Raw genomic sequence first — 16,125 nt, 5'->3', positions numbered from 1 at the left:
TAGTCACCACATATTAGAACACTATATGATTTTCTTTTACTTAGATTTTCTATTACTGGTGCTAGATTTTTGTAGAAAGTCCCTATGTTACCAGAGGGTGACCTGTAAAGTGCTATTATATAAACATTTAGATCTGTAAGCTCTACACCTGACAGTTCTATATCTTTTTCAATACTACACGAATTGCAAATATCAAGAGGTGTAGCAGTAATGTTGTCTTTTACAAATATGCAACTGCCTCCACCTTTGTAAGATGTTCTTGAGAAGTGACCCACGAGTTTAAAATTTGGTATCACAACACTTTCTATTTCAAAAGACCTCAAGAAATGTTCATTAATACATAATATCTGAGTATCTGACAGTTCACTTGCACTTGATAACAAAATTTCTAATTCATTAAGTCTGCTTTTGAGCCCTTGTACATTATGGATGTATACTTTTAGATCAAGAATTTTTTTGTTTAATTTTTTTACACATTGGTGAGGAGGTTCAGACTTTACCTTATTTACTACAATTTGCTGATGGAGTCCTTTGCCAGTTTTATGGTGTATCTTTAACTTGTTTGATGGTGCTAAGTTTTTTCTTTTCTCAGAGGGGGATAGAAAAAATCCTCCTTCTTGGGTATATTCCGCCTTGATCTTGCCACCGAACTTCACTAATTCCCACTATATCTAACTTTAACCTATCCATTTCCCTTTTTAAATTTTCTAACCTACCTGCCCGATTAAGGGATCTGACATTCCATGCTCCGATCCGTAGAATGCCACTTTTCTTTCTCCTGATAACGACGTCCTCCTGAGTAGACCCTGCCCAGAGATCCGAATGAGGGACTATTTTACCTCCAGAATATTTTACCCAAGAGGACACCATCATCATTTAACTATACAGTAAAGCTGCATGCCCTCGGGAAAAATTACGGCTGTAGTTTCCCCTTGCTTTCAGCCGTTTCACAGTACCAGCACAGCAAGGCCATTTTGGTTAGTGTTACAAGGCCACATCAGTCAATCATCCAGACTGTTGCCCCTGCAACTACTGAAAAGGCTGCTGCCCCTCTTCAGGAACCACACATTTGTCTGGCCTCTCAACAGATACCCCTCCGTTGTGGTTGCACCTACGGTACGGCCAACTGTATCACTGAGGCACGCAAGCCCCCCCACCAACGGCAAGGTCTATGGTTCATACAAAGGTCAAATTTAATTCTGGTGGCATTCTAGTGAACCATGAAATAATTTTATTTACTTGTTTGTTAGATAACTATAAAAATAATGCAGTTAGATGGACTATTTAGTTAATACAGTCTTTATCTCTATGGAGATTTACCAAGTTTCAAGTACATTTTATAGCATTATTAATTTCTTAATTTGTTTAATTTCTTAATTAGAACAATTTTCAAGTAATTAAATGCCATTCTGATGTCAGAAAAATTAGGAGAACAAAATCATAACATTATTTTTTGTAATTAAACAAACTTTGAATAAGGAAGTATGGGTGTAAATTTAGTTACAAATAACTTTTTAGTTAATGACTTTTACTATAAAGTAAACTGATTACTGGAAAGAAAGAGATCAGATCTTTCAAATAATCTATGTCCTTTTGTGAATAAACCATTATTAGTTCACACATTTTTTGTTTATATGACATACAAACATAGTTAATCATTGGTTTCTCTTAAAAAATGTTTCATGTAAAACTAAATGGACCATTTGAATCAGCATGGCATAAATAATCTAACAAACAATAATGCCCAATGAAATATTGACTGATCAATAATTTCATTTTGCAACTGTGGTACCTTTACTGCCAGAAAAAGGCAAAAAAATTAGTTGTTTCAGGTACAGAATCATAGCGAATAGAGATAGTCCACTTTGCTATGTTTCCCATACCCTCTATCATGTTATAAAGACAGTTATTGACAACATCTGTCTAGATAATCCAATTTAGTATGAACAGTAATTCAACTCCTGTATTTTACCCCCCCCCCCCCTTTCTTATACAGATGTTAAGCCCTTCCACCATAGCAAGATCATACCCCTTTGGACAGGAAAAATTGGTTTTTAACTGTCCTGAGGCCAAAAACCACATGAAAAGCAACAGTGCCCTTGGTTTATAACTGTCCTGAGGCCAAAAACTGCATAGAAAGCTATAATGAAATTGTTTTTAACTGTCCTGACGCCAAAATCCATGCTAAATGCAACAACAAAATCAGTTTGTTCATCATCCATTTTATCATCTACAGTGGTATAGGACTTGTCATATGTTCACACAAAAAATCTTAATTAACAGTGTTTGTATACATCTCATGCAGATAATTAAGTACATAAACAGAAGCAAATTGTACAGATACATATAAAATTATGCAGATAACCCAATACGTAAACCAAACAAATTTTAAGTTTACATTACACTCAGTGGTGCATGGTTATGTTTAACTTAAGTTATGGATGTCCCCAAATTCATAAAATTTATGTACTCATCAACACTGTAAAAGCTTTCACTTACAAGTATTTTGTTAAGCTCATGTGCAGCTTTGGTATCTTTTTAACTCTTAAGGGATGGACACTAAAAAGAATTTTGGGATGATATATTACACTTTTTTGATGCAGGGCTTTCTTATGTACTTCTCTAGGGAAGTCAGTTCTTTGTCTAATTTCATAGTCATGGTAATCACTGTTCAAAGAAAAGAGCTGGGGATGGTATTTAAAAAAGTGTATACTTTTATAGATATAAATAGATGGAAGATTATGGAAGATTCATACCTTTCACTTCTTTGAATATTTCCCTACAGGACTCCCTAGTTGCAACTGTTGTGAGACAGGTGCAAGACATGTTCAGTATGTTGTCCACCATTTTCTGGCACAAGTTTAAACTGAGGAACAGCATGTTTCACAACTGATCAGAGTGTTTCAGGGGCCAATTTTGGAATGAGTTACACATTGCATGCCTTCACTTCAGCTATGTTTGTAAACAGAGTGCTGAACACAGCATCTTTTAGAAAACCACATTGCCAGAAGTCACACAGATTAAGATCAGGTGATCTGGAGAACCAGGTTATAGGGAAATGATGGCTATTAATCATAGCATTTCTAAAAAACCTCTGTGCAGCAGCTGTTCCACTGGCTGTGCAATGTGCAGAGGGGTGCCAACTCACATAAAAATCATCCTATACACATCCATGCTGTTGAAGGCTTGGAATGGCATTGGTGCTCAAAATACTCTAATAACATTTACCATTCATGGTACAAGTGACAGGAGCCACAAGACCCATCTCCTTGAAAAAATATGGCTCCACACTAAATGGTACTGTGAATTTGCACCACACAGTTACCTTTGTGGAATGAAGTGGTATTGTTTAATGTGTGAGTGGATTTTACATTGTTCATATATATTCATATAAGCCTCTTCCGTACCTCCACTACTCAGTCAAGCAAAGGTAACTGTTCTCCTCAGATACAGTCACATTTGAGTCTTAGTGCTGAAAGAAGATAGTGGCCATGAGTGTGTGTGTGTGTGTGTGTGTGTGTGTGTGTGTGTGTGTGTGTGTGTTTGTTTGTTTGTTTGTTTGTTTTCTTTTGTCATCAAATGATGGAGAACTTAGTCTGATATAAGAGTTATAACTAATACTTCTTTTTCATTGCGCCTGCCTGCCAATCTACACCTTCTCTATGTGGTGAGTAGCATCTTGTTATTCCTCCCTGGACTTTCCACTGACTTTCCACTGTATGATTTTATCTATTCTTCTCATACTGAATTTAAAATTTCAACTTTCCTTTGGGGTTCCTATTGCTACACCACACTGGTCACCAAGTGGCTAAGAAGAAGCCTTCAACCCACTTGACTATTCAGTTAAGGCCAGAATTTTCTCTGATTCTCAACAATATCTCTTGCTAATGTATGACACTGTAAGTTGTTATATAACTTGCGCACTGACCTTTTTACAGACACACAAACTTTTGTCTGTCTACATTTCTGCCTCCTTTTTGGGGCTAAGAGTGCAACAATCTTGGTTTCCTCAGCATTTTACAGATATTATTATTAAACCATAGTGACTTTTTTCACCCTTAATCCACTTACTTAGTACATACTTCTCCTGACCGTCATTTGCAGTTATTCTAAACGTTGGCCATAATTCCTCTACATACATGATATTGGAACTGAATGATTGTCTAAAGCAAGATGCTAACAACTGCTTCATTCTCTTTCTAATGAAGTATTAAACTCGTGTGCTGACCTAATAAGAGTACATTTAATTTAGGTTTATAATTTATCAAGGCGCAAGGTATATTTCACTCTATGCAGTCTTTTGTACAGTTTTTGAGCACTTGATCTGTCACAGGATACTTGTTCATTTATTTAGTAGGACTTGTTAACTATATTTCTCTCTCTCTCTCTCTCTCTCTCTCTCTCTATATATATATATATATATATATATATATAATAAAAACAAAGATGATGTGACTTACCAAATGAAAGTGCTGGCAGGTCGACAGACACACCAACAAACACAAACATACACACAAAATCCAAGCTTTCGCAACCAACGGTTGCCTCGTCAGGAAAGAGGGAAGGAGAGGAAAGACAAAAGGATATGGGTTTTAAGGGAGAGGGTAAGGAGTCATTCCAATCCCAGGAGCGGAAAGACTTACCTTAGGGGGAATAAAGGACAGGTATACACTCGCACACACACACATATCCATCCACACATACACAGACACAAGCAGACATTTGTAAAGGCAAAGAGTTTGGGCAGAGATGTCAGTCGGGACGGAAGTACAGAGGCAAAGATGATGTTGAAAGACAGGTGAGGTATGAGCGGCGGCAGATTGAAATTAGAAATTAGCGGAGATTGAGGCCTGGCGGATAGCGAGAAGAGAGGATATGCTGAAGGGCAAGTTCCCATCTCCGGAGTTCTGACAGGTTGGTGTTAGTGGGAAGTATCCAGATAACCCGGACGGTGTAACACTGTGCCAAGATGTGCTGGCCGTGCACCAAGGCATGTTTAGCCACAGGGTGATCCTCATTACCAACAAACACTGTCTGCCTGTGTCCATTCATGCGAATGGACAGTTTGTTGCTGGTCATTCCCAAATAGAATGCATCACAGTGTAGGCAGGTCAGTTGGTAGATCACGTGGGTGCTTTCACACGTGGCTCTGCCTTTGATTGTGTACACCTTCCGGGTTACAGGACTGGAGTAGGTGGTGGTGGGAGGGTGCATGGGACAGGTTTTACACCGGGGGCGGTTACAAGGGTAGGAGCCAGAGGGTAGGGAAGGTGGTTTGGGGATTTCATAGGGATGAACCAAGAGGTTACCAAGGTTAGGTGGACGGCAGAAAGACACTCTTGGTGGAGTGGGGAGGATTTCATGAAGGATGGATCTCATTTCAGGGCAGGATTTGAGGAAGTTGTATCCCTGCTGGAGAGCCACATTCAGAATCTGATCCAGTCCCGGAAAGTATCCTGTCACAAGTGGGGCACTTTTGTGGTTCTTCTGTGGGAGGTTCTGGGTTTGAGAGGATGAGGAAGTGGCTCTGGTTATTTGCTTCTGTACCAGGTCGGGAGGGTAGTTGCGGGATGCGAAAGCTGTTGTCAGGTTGTTGGTGTAATGCCTCAGGGATTCCGGACTGGAGCAGATTCGTTTGCCACGAAGACCTAGGCTGTAGGGAAGGGACCGTTTGATGTGGAATGGGTGGCAGCTGTCGTAATGGAGGTACTGTTGCTTGTTGGTGGGTTTGATGTGGACGGACGTGTGAAGCTGCCCATTGGACAGGTGAAGGTCAACATCAAGGAAAGTGGCATGGTATTTAGAGTAGGACCAGGTGAATCTGATGGAACCAAAGAAGTTGAGGTTGGAGAGGAAATTCTGGAGTTCTTCTTCACTGTGAGTCCAGATCATGAAGATGTCATCAATAAATCTGTACCAAACTTTGGGTTGGCAGGCCTGGGTAACCAAGAAGGCTTCCTCTAAGCGACCCATGAATAGGTTGGCGTACGAGGGGGCCATCCTGGTACCCATGGCTGTTCCCTTTAATTGTTGGTATGTCTGGTTTTCAAAAGTGAAGAAGTTGTGTGTCAGGATGAAGCTGGCTAAGGTGGAATGTTTTCTTCTATTATAACCATATATATATATATATATATATATATATATATATATATATATATATATATATACTCCTGGAAATGGAAAAAAGAACACATTCACACCGGTGTGTCAGACCCACCATACTTGCTCCGGACACTGCGAGAGGGCTGTACAAGCAATGATCACACGCATGGCACAGCGGACACACCAGGAACCGCGGTGTTGGCCATCGAATGGCGCTAGCTGCGCAGCATTTGTGCACCGCCGCCTTCAGTGTCAGCCAGTTTGCCGTGGCATACGGAGCTCCATCGCAGTCTTTAACACTGGTAGCATGCCGCGACAGGGTGGACGTGAACCGTGTGTGCAGTTGACAGACTTTGAGCGAGGGCGTATAGTGGGCATGCGGGAGGCCGGGTGGACGTACCGCCGAATTGCTCAACACGTGGGGCGGAACGTGCACGTGCCCGTCGACCTGGGACCGGACCGCAGCGACGCACGGATGCACGCCAAGACCGTAGGATCCTACGCAGTGCCATAGGGGACCACACTGCCACTTCCCAGCAAATTAGGGACACTGTTGCTCCTGGGGTATCGGCGAGGACCATTCGCAACCGTCTCCATGAAGCTGGGCTACGGTCCCACACACCATTAGGCCATCTTCCGCTCACGCCCCAACATCGTGCAGCCCGCCTCCAGTGGTGTCGCGACAGGCATGAATGGAGGGACGAATGGAGACGTGTCGTCTTCAGCAATAAGAGTCACTTCTGCCTTGGTGCCAATGATGGTCGTATGCGTGTTTGGCACCGTGCAGGTGAGCGCCACAATCAGGACTGCATATGACCGAGGCACACAGGGCCAACACCCGGCATCATGGTGTGGGGAGCGATCTCCTACACTGGCCGTACACCACTGGTGATCGTCGAGGGGACACTGAATAGTGCACGGTACATCCAAACCGTCATCAAACCCATTGTTCTACCATTCCTAGACCGGCAAGGGAACTTGCTGTTCCAACAGGACAATGCACGTCCGCATGTATCCCATGCCACCCAACGTGCTCTAGAAGGTGTAAGTCAACTACCCTGGCCAGCAAGATCTCCGGATCTGTCCCCCATTGAGCATGTTTGGGACTGGATGAAGCGTCGTCTCACGCGGTCTGCATGTCCAGCACAAACACTGGTCCAACTGAGGCGCCAGGTGGAAATGGCATGGCAAGCCGTTCCACAGGACTACATCCAGCATCTCTATGATTGTCTCCATGGGAGAATAGCAGCCTGCATTGCTGCGAAAGGTGGATATACACTGTACTAGTGCCGACATTGTGCATGCTCTGTTGCCTGTGTCTATGTGCCTGTGGTTCTGTCAGTGTGATCATGTGATGTATCTGACCCCAGGAATGTGTCAATAAAGTTTCCCCTTCCTGGGACAATGAATTCACGGTGTTCTTATTTCAATTTCCAGGAGTGTATCTGTGTATATGCGGATGGAGATGTGTGTGTGTGCGCGCGTGTATACCTGTCCTTTTTTCCCCCTAAGGTAAGTCTTTCCACTCCCGGGATTGGAATGACTCCTTACCCTCTCCCTTAAAACCCAAATCCTTTCGTCTTTCCCTCTCCTTCCCTCTTTCCTGACAAGGCAACCGTTGGTTGCGAAAGCTAGAATTTTGTGTGTTTGTTTGTGTGTCTATCGACCTGCCAGCGCTTTTGTTTGGTAAGTCTCATCATCTTTCTATATATATATACCAGGACTTCTGGGACTGGATCAGACTTTGAATGTGGCTCTCCAGGGCCTCACTGCGATGGAGCACTTCCTTTCACGCCGATCACCTGCCACCATACCTAAAACCTCTTTCCTCATTACCTTAGCCAGCATCATCCTAACCCACAACTTCTTCACTTTCAAAGGCCAGACATACCAACAATTAAGGGGAACAGCCATGGGTACCAGGATGGCCCCCTCGTATGCCAACCTATTCATGGGTCACTTAGAGGAAGCCTTCTTGGTTACCCAGGACTGCCAACCCAAAGTTTGGTACAGATTTATTGATGACATTTTCATTATCTGGAATCACAGTGAAGAAGAACTCCAGAATTTCCTCTCCAACCTCAACTCCTTTGGTTCCATCAGATTCACCTGGTCCTACTCTAAATCCCATGCCACTTTCCTTGACATTGACCTCCACCTGTCCAATGGCCAGCTTCACATGCCCATCCACATCAAACCCACCAACAAGCAACAGTCCCTCCATTATGACAGCTGCCACCCATTCCATATCAAACAGTCCCTTCCCTACAGCCTAGGTCTTCGTGGCAAACGAATCTGCTCCAGTCCGGAATCCCTGAACCATTACTCCAACAACCTGAAAACAGCTTTCGCATCCTGCAACTACCCTCCCGACTTGGTACAGAAGCAAATAATCGAAGCCACTTCCTCATCTCCTCAAACCCAGAACCTCCCACAGAAGAACCACAAAAGTGCCCCACTTGTGACAGGATACTTTCCGGGACTGGATCAGACTCTGAATGTGGCTCTCCAGCAGGGATACGACTTCCTCAAATCCTGCCCTGAAATGAGATCCATCCTTCATGAAATTGTCCCCACTCCACCAAGAGTGTCTTTCCGCCATCCACCTAACCTTCGTAACCTCTTCCCACTAACACCAACTTGTCAGAACTCTGGAGATGGAACTTGCCCTTCAGCATATCCTCTCTTCTCGTTATCCACCAGGCCTCAATCTCCACTAATTTCTAATTTCAATTTGCCGCCACTCACACCTCACCTGTCTTTCAACAACATCTTTGCCTCTGTACTTCCGCCTCGACTGACATCTCTGCCCAAACTGTTTGCCTTTACAAATGTCTGCTTGTGTCTGTGTATGTGCAGATGGATATGTGTGTGTGTGCGAGTGTATACTTGTCCTTTTTTCCCCCTAAGGTAAGTCTTTCCGCTCCCGTGATTGGAATGACTCCTTACCCTCTCCCTTAAAACCCACATCCTTTTGTCTTTCCCTCTCCTTCTCTCTTTCCTGACGAAGCAACCGTTTGTTGCGAAAGCTTGAATTTTGTGTGTATGTTTGTGTTTGTTTGTGTGTCTATCGACCTGCCAGCGCTTTTGTTTGGTAAGTCTCATCATCTTTCTTTCTTTTATATATATATATATATATATATATATATATATATATATATATATATATATATATATATATGATATGGTTATAATAGAAGGAAACATTCCACGAAGGAAAAATATATCTAAAAACAAAGATGATGTGACTTACCAAATGAAAGTGCTGGCAGGTCGACAGACACACAAACGAACACAAACATACACACAAAATTCAAGCTTTCGCAACAAACTGTTGCCTCATCAGGAAAGAGGGAAGGAGAGGGAAAGACGAAAGGATGTGGGTTTTAAGGGAGAGGGTAAGGAGTCATTCCAGTCCCGGGAGCGGAAAGACTTACCTTAGGGGGAAAAAAGGACGGGTACACACTCGCACACACACACATATCCAACCACACATATACAGACACAAGCAGACATCTTTTTTAAAGACAAAGAGTTTCGGCAGAGATGTCAGTCGAGGCAGAAGTGCAGAGGCAAAGATGTTGTTGAATGACAGGTGAGGTATGAGTGGCGGCAACTTGAAATTAGCGGAGATTGAGGCCTGGTGGATAACGGGAAGAGAGGATATATTGAAGAGCAAGTTCCCATCTCCGGAGTTCGGATAGGTTGGTATTAGTAGGAAGTATCCAGATAACCCGGACGGTGTAACACTGCGCCAAGATGTGCTGGTCGTGCACCAAGGCATGTTTAGCCACAGGGTGATCCTCATTACCAACAAACACTGTCTGCCTGTGTCCATTCATGCGAATGGACAGTTTGTTGCTGGTCATTCCCACATAGAATGCATCACAGTGTAGGCAGGTCAGTTGGTAGATCACGTGGGTGCTTTCACACGTGGCTCTGCCTTTGATTGTGTACACCTTCCGGGTTACAGGACTGGAGTAGGTGGTGGTGGGAGGGTGCATGGGACAGGTTTTACACCGGGGGCGGTTACAAGGGTAGGAGCCAGAGGGTAGGGAAGGTGGTTTGGGGATTTCATAGGGATGAACTAAGAGGTTACGAAGGTTAGGTGGATGGCGGAAAGACACTCTTGGTGGAGTGGGGAGGATTTCATGAAGGATGGATCTCATTTCAGGACAGGATTTGAGGAAGTCGTATCCCTGCTGGAGAGCCACATTCAGAATCTGATCCAGTCCCGGAAAGTATCCTGTCACAAGTGGGGCACTTTTGTGGTTCTTCTGTGGGAGGTTCTGGGTTTGAGAGGATGAGGAAGTGGCTCTGGTTATTTGCTTCTGTACCAGGTCGGGAGGGTAGTTGCGGGATGCGAAAGCTGTTGTCAGGTTGTTGGTGTAATGCTTCAGGGATTCCGGACTGGAGCAGATTCGTTTGCCACGAAGACCTAGGCTGTAGGGAAGGGACCGTTTGATGTGGAATGGGTGGCAGCTGTCGTAATGGAGGTACTGTTGCTTGTTGGTGGGTTTGATGTGGACGGACGTGTGAAGCTGGCCATTGGACAGGTGAAGGTCAACATCAAGGAAAGTGGCATGGGATTTGGAGTAGGACCAGGTGAATCTGATGGAACCAAAGGAGTTGAGGTTGGAGAGGAAATTCTGGAGTTCTTCTTCACTGTGAGTCCAGATCATGAAAATGTCATCAATAAATCTGTACCAAACTTTGGGTTGGCAGGCCTGGGTAACCAAGAAGGCTTCCTCTAAGCGACCCATGAATAGGTTGGCGTACGAGGGGGCCATCCTGGTACCCATGGCTGTTCCCTTTAATTGTTGGTATGTCTGGTTTTCAAAAGTGAAGAAGTTGTGGGTCAGGATGAAGCTGGCTAAGGTAATGAGGAAAGAGGTTTTAGGTAGGGTGGCAGGTGATCGGCGTGAAAGGAAGTGCTCCATCGCAGCGAGGCCCTGGACGTGCAGGATATTTGTGTATAAGGAAGTGACATCAATGGTGACAAGGATGGTTTCTGGGGGTAACGGACTGGGTAAGGATTCCAGGCGTTCGAGAAAGTGGTTGGTGTCTTTGGTGAAGGATGGGAGACTGCATGTAATGGGTTGAAGGTGTTGATCCACGTAGCTGGTTACCAAGCCCCCACAGAACGTATCTCTGCCTACGTGGATCAACACCTTCAACCCATTACATGCAGTCTCCCATCCTTCACCAAAGACACCAACCACTTTCTCGAACGCCTGGAATCCTTACCCAGTCCGTTACCCCCAGAAACCATCCTTGTCACCATTGATGTCACTTCCTTATACACAAATATCCCGCACGTCCAGGGCCTTGCTGCGATGGAGCACTTCCTTTCACGCCGATCACCTGCCACCCTACCTAAAACCTCTTTCCTCATTACCTTAGCCAGCTTCATCCTGACCCACAACTTCTTCACTTTTGAAAACCAGACATACCAACAATTAAAGGGAACAGCCATGGGTACCAGGATGGCCCCCTCGTACGCCAACCTATTCATGGGTCGCTTAGAGGAAGCCTTCTTGGTTACCCAGGCCTGCCAACCCAAAGTTTGGTACAGATTTATTGATGACATTTTCATGATCTGGACTCACAGTGAAGAAGAACTCCAGAATTTCCTCTCCAACCTCAACTCCTTTGGTTCCATCAGATTCACCTGGTCCTACTCCAAATCCCATGCCACTTTCCTTGATGTTGACCTTCACCTGTCCAATGGCCAGCTTCACACGTCCGTCCACATCAAACCCACCAACAAGCAACAGTACCTCCATTACGACAGCTGCCACCCATTCCACATCAAACGGTCCCTTCCCTACAGCCTAGGTCTTCGTGGCAAACGAATCTGCTCCAGTCCGGAATCCCTGAAGCATTACACCAACAACCTGACAACAGCTTTCGCATCCCGCAACTACCCTCCCGACCTGGTACAGAAGCAAATAACCAGAGCCACTTCCTCATCCTCTCAAACCCAGAACCTCCCACAGAAGAACCACAAAAGTGCCCCACTTGTGACAGGATACTTTCCGGGACTGGATCAGATTCTGAATGTGGCTCTCCAGCAGGGATACGACTTCCTCAAATCCTGTCCTGAAATGAGATCCATCCTTCATGAAATCCTCCCCACTCCACCAAGAGTGTCTTTCCGCCGTCCACCTAACCTTCGTAACCTCTTAGTTCATCCCTATGAAATCCCCAAACCACCTTCCCTACCCTCTGGCTCCTACCCTTGTAACCGCCCCCGGTGTAAAACCTGTCCCATGCACCCTCCCACCACCACCTACTCCAGTCCTGTAACCCGGAAGGTGTACACAATCAAAGGCAGAGCCACGTGTGAAAGCACCCACGTGATCTACCAACTGACCTGCCTACACTGTGATGCATTCTATGTGGGAATGACCAGCAACAAACTGTCCATTCGCATGAATGGACACAGGCAGACAGTGTTTGTTGGTAATGAGGATCACCCTGTGGCTAAACATGCCTTGGTGCACGACCAGCACATCTTGGCGCAGTGTTACACCGTCCGGGTTATCTGGATACTTCCTACTAATACCAACCTATCCGAACTCCGGAGATGGGAACTTGCTCTTCAATATATCCTCTCTTCCCGTTATCCACCAGGCCTCAATCTCCGCTAATTTCAAGTTGCCGCCACTCATACCTCACCTGTCATTCAACAACATCTTTGCCTCTGCACTTCTGCCTCGACTGACATCTCTGCCGAAACTCTTTGTCTTTAAAAAAGATGTCTGCTTGTGTCTGTATATGTGTGGATGGATATGTGTGTGTGTGCGAGTGTGTACCCGTCCTTTTTTCCCCCTAAGGTAAGTCTTTCCGCTCCCGGGACTGGAATGACTCCTTACCCTCTCCCTTAAAACCCACATCCTTTCGTCTTTCCCTCTCCTTCCCTCTTTCCTGATGAGGCAACAGTTTGTTGCGAAAGCTTGAATTTTGTGTGTATGTTTGTGTTCGTTTGTGTGTCTGTCGACCTGCCAGCACTTTCATTTGGTAAGTCACATCATCTTTGTTTTTATATATATATATATATATATATATATATATATATATATATATATATATATATATATATATATATATATATATATATATATATATCTACCATCACTTACTTTGCATTAGCACCACACATTTATTCTTTGGAGTTTTTGATTATTAATGATGGACACCAGTTTTCAATTATGAAAATCTATTAGAGCATTAAATCAGGTCATCATCTACAAGTTAATTGTGCTATTGTGGCACAAAAAACAGTTTGCATTTATATTAAAAAAATCACAGTTTACACTTCGCACATTCCTGTAGTATTTTGTCATAGAGAAAATACACTGTAGTCATTCAAGTATGTCAGTCCATAATGAGTATCATTTTGTTCAACGATCGCTCTTTTAGGTAGCAATGACTTTCCACACCACTTGTTCATCACAACATGATTCAGTTAAAATGCACATTAATCTGATCTGCAGAAATCTCTCAAACATTAGTAAACGTTAACGTTGTTCATTTTTGTGGACGTTGGTGCATGTACTTTCACATACAGAATGTCCATGGCTGTGACATGGGTCAACACCAAGAGTACAACTGACATATTTCTTATTCATGGGCTTTGTAACCATTAATTATCAATTTTGGGTGAAATCCAACTCCTTATACATAGACATAAGAATAAACTGTTAAATTGTAAATTACATTACGCCGTGAAGACAAATGGGGCAGCTTATTTATTTGAATGCTTATTATGTCTTCAATTAATTATTTTCTGATAATCCAAAGCACTTTACAGGAAAGTGGGACTGTCAGACCTTCTACTGGTATGGCTCACTTCTCTCAAATATGCTGATTAGATTAGATTAGATTAGATTAGATTAATACTAGTTCCTTGGATCATGAATACGATATTTCGTAATGATGTGGAACGAGTCAAATTTTCCAATACATGACATAATTAAGTTAATTTAACAACATACTTAAGTTAATATAACAACTTTTTCATTTTTTGTGTTTTTTTATTTTTATTTATTTTTTTTTATTTTATTTTATTTATTTTTTTATTTAATTTATATCTAAAAATTCCTCTATGGAGTAGAAGGAGTTATCATTCAGAAATTCTTTTAATTTCTTCTTAAATACTTGTTGGTTATCTGTCAGACTTTTGATACTATTTGGTAAGTGACCAAAGACTTTAGTGCCAGTATAATTCACCCCTTTCTGTGCCAAAGTTAGATTTAATCTTGAATAGTGAAGATCACCCTTTCTCCTAGTATTGTAGTTATGCACACTGCTATTACTTTTGAATTGGGTTTGGTTGTTAATAACAAATTTCATAAGAGAGTATATATACTGAGAAGCTACTGTGAATATCCCTAGATCCTTAAATAAATGTCTGCAGGATGATCTTGGGTGGACTCCAGCTATTATTCTGATTACACGCTTTTGTGCAATAAATACTTTATTCCTCAGTGATGAATTACCCCAAAATATGATGCCATATGAAAGCAACGAGTGAAAATAGGCATAGTAAGCTAATTTACTAAGATGTTTATCACCAAAATTTGCAATGACCCTTATTGCATAAGTAGCTGAACTCAAACGTTTCAGCAGATCATCAATGTGTTTCTTCCAATTTAATCTCTCATCAATGGACACACCTAAAAATTTGGAATATTCTACCTTAGCTATATGCTTCTGATTAAGGTCTATATTTATTAATGGCGTCATACCATTCACTGTACGGAACTGTATGTACTGTGCCTTATCAAAATTCAGTGAGAGTCCATTTACAAGGAACCACTTAGTAATTTTCTGAAAGACAGTATTGACAATTTCATCAGTTAATTCTTGTTTGTCAGGTGTGATTACTGTACTTGTATCATCAGCAAAGAGAACTAACTTTGCCTCTTCATGAATATAGAATGGCAAGTCATTAATATATATTAAGAACAACAAAGGACCCAAGACTGACCCTTGTGGAACCCCATTCTTGATAGTTCCTCAGTTTGAGGAATGTGCTGATCTTTGCATATTATGAGAACTACTTATTTCGACTTTCTGCACTCTTCCAGTTAGGTACGAATTAAACCATTTGTGCACTGTCCCACTCATGCCACAATACTTGAGCTTGTCTAGCAGAATTTCGTGATTTACACAATCAAAAGCCTTTGAGAGATCACAAAAAATCCCAATGGGTGGTGTTCAGTTATTCAGATCATTCAAAATTTGATTGGCTCATATTACGAACTTTAGTACCAACATCCGTTAATTGTATTTTCTAAGTATGAGTATCATAATGAAAGTTAATTACATCATTGTAAACAGGACAACCAGTATGATATCCTGAACAATAAATTCAAGTGAAATTAAGTGTAAATACGAAGCTGAGACTTTCATGTAAGTGTCTCATGCCAATAGATAAATGTACTGAGAATAGGATAAAAACAAGCAAAAAATTACATTTCCTTCCAAGTGGGTACTGTAGCCTCAATAAATGTGAATGAGTACATACATCCATCAGTATGTAATTCAGATGACATTCTCAAGCACATATGTATCAACGTCTGTTACTACAGATGCACTTGAGAATAAACTACACCCACAGCTGGTAGTGCACAATAAAGTAATTTGAAATAAAACCTGGAAAAACACTTTCCTTCCTATGGCAAAAAAATTAGTTATTTATGGAGTGAAAGAAACATAACAAACAGGAAGAATCCACCTTGCTATATCACATAATTCCCACATTGTGTTATACAGGCCGTTATTGCCAAATTGCTGACTACATCATCCAGTGTCTAGACAGTTAGCTACAAAATTTAAACATAAATCACAAATAAAAGAATGTAAAATTTTTGTAAGCTATGACTTCAGGGTATCACATATGCATATGAAATACATGATGTGCATTCAAAAAGAAACTGAATTTTTGAAATAGTGCACCAAGCAGCAGAGGGAGTTTGTTTTTTTATTTATTTTATTTATTTATTTATTTATCTC

At 42.3% G+C, this 16,125-nt stretch overlaps 1 protein-coding gene across 3 annotated transcripts in view; it reads left to right on the top strand.

Annotated features, from left to right (window-relative positions):
• The window catches only part of LOC126188292 (juvenile hormone esterase-like), a 546,097-nt gene that overhangs the window by 528,337 nt on the left and 1,635 nt on the right, over nt 1-16,125 (top strand). The window lies entirely within an intron of this gene.

Source organism: Schistocerca cancellata, chromosome 5 (assembly GCF_023864275.1).
Source record: "Schistocerca cancellata isolate TAMUIC-IGC-003103 chromosome 5, iqSchCanc2.1, whole genome shotgun sequence".
Taxonomy (NCBI): Eukaryota; Metazoa; Arthropoda; class Insecta; order Orthoptera; family Acrididae; genus Schistocerca; species Schistocerca cancellata.
Note: the sequence above shows the minus strand (reverse complement) of the source record. Positions and strands in the feature narration are given on the sequence as shown.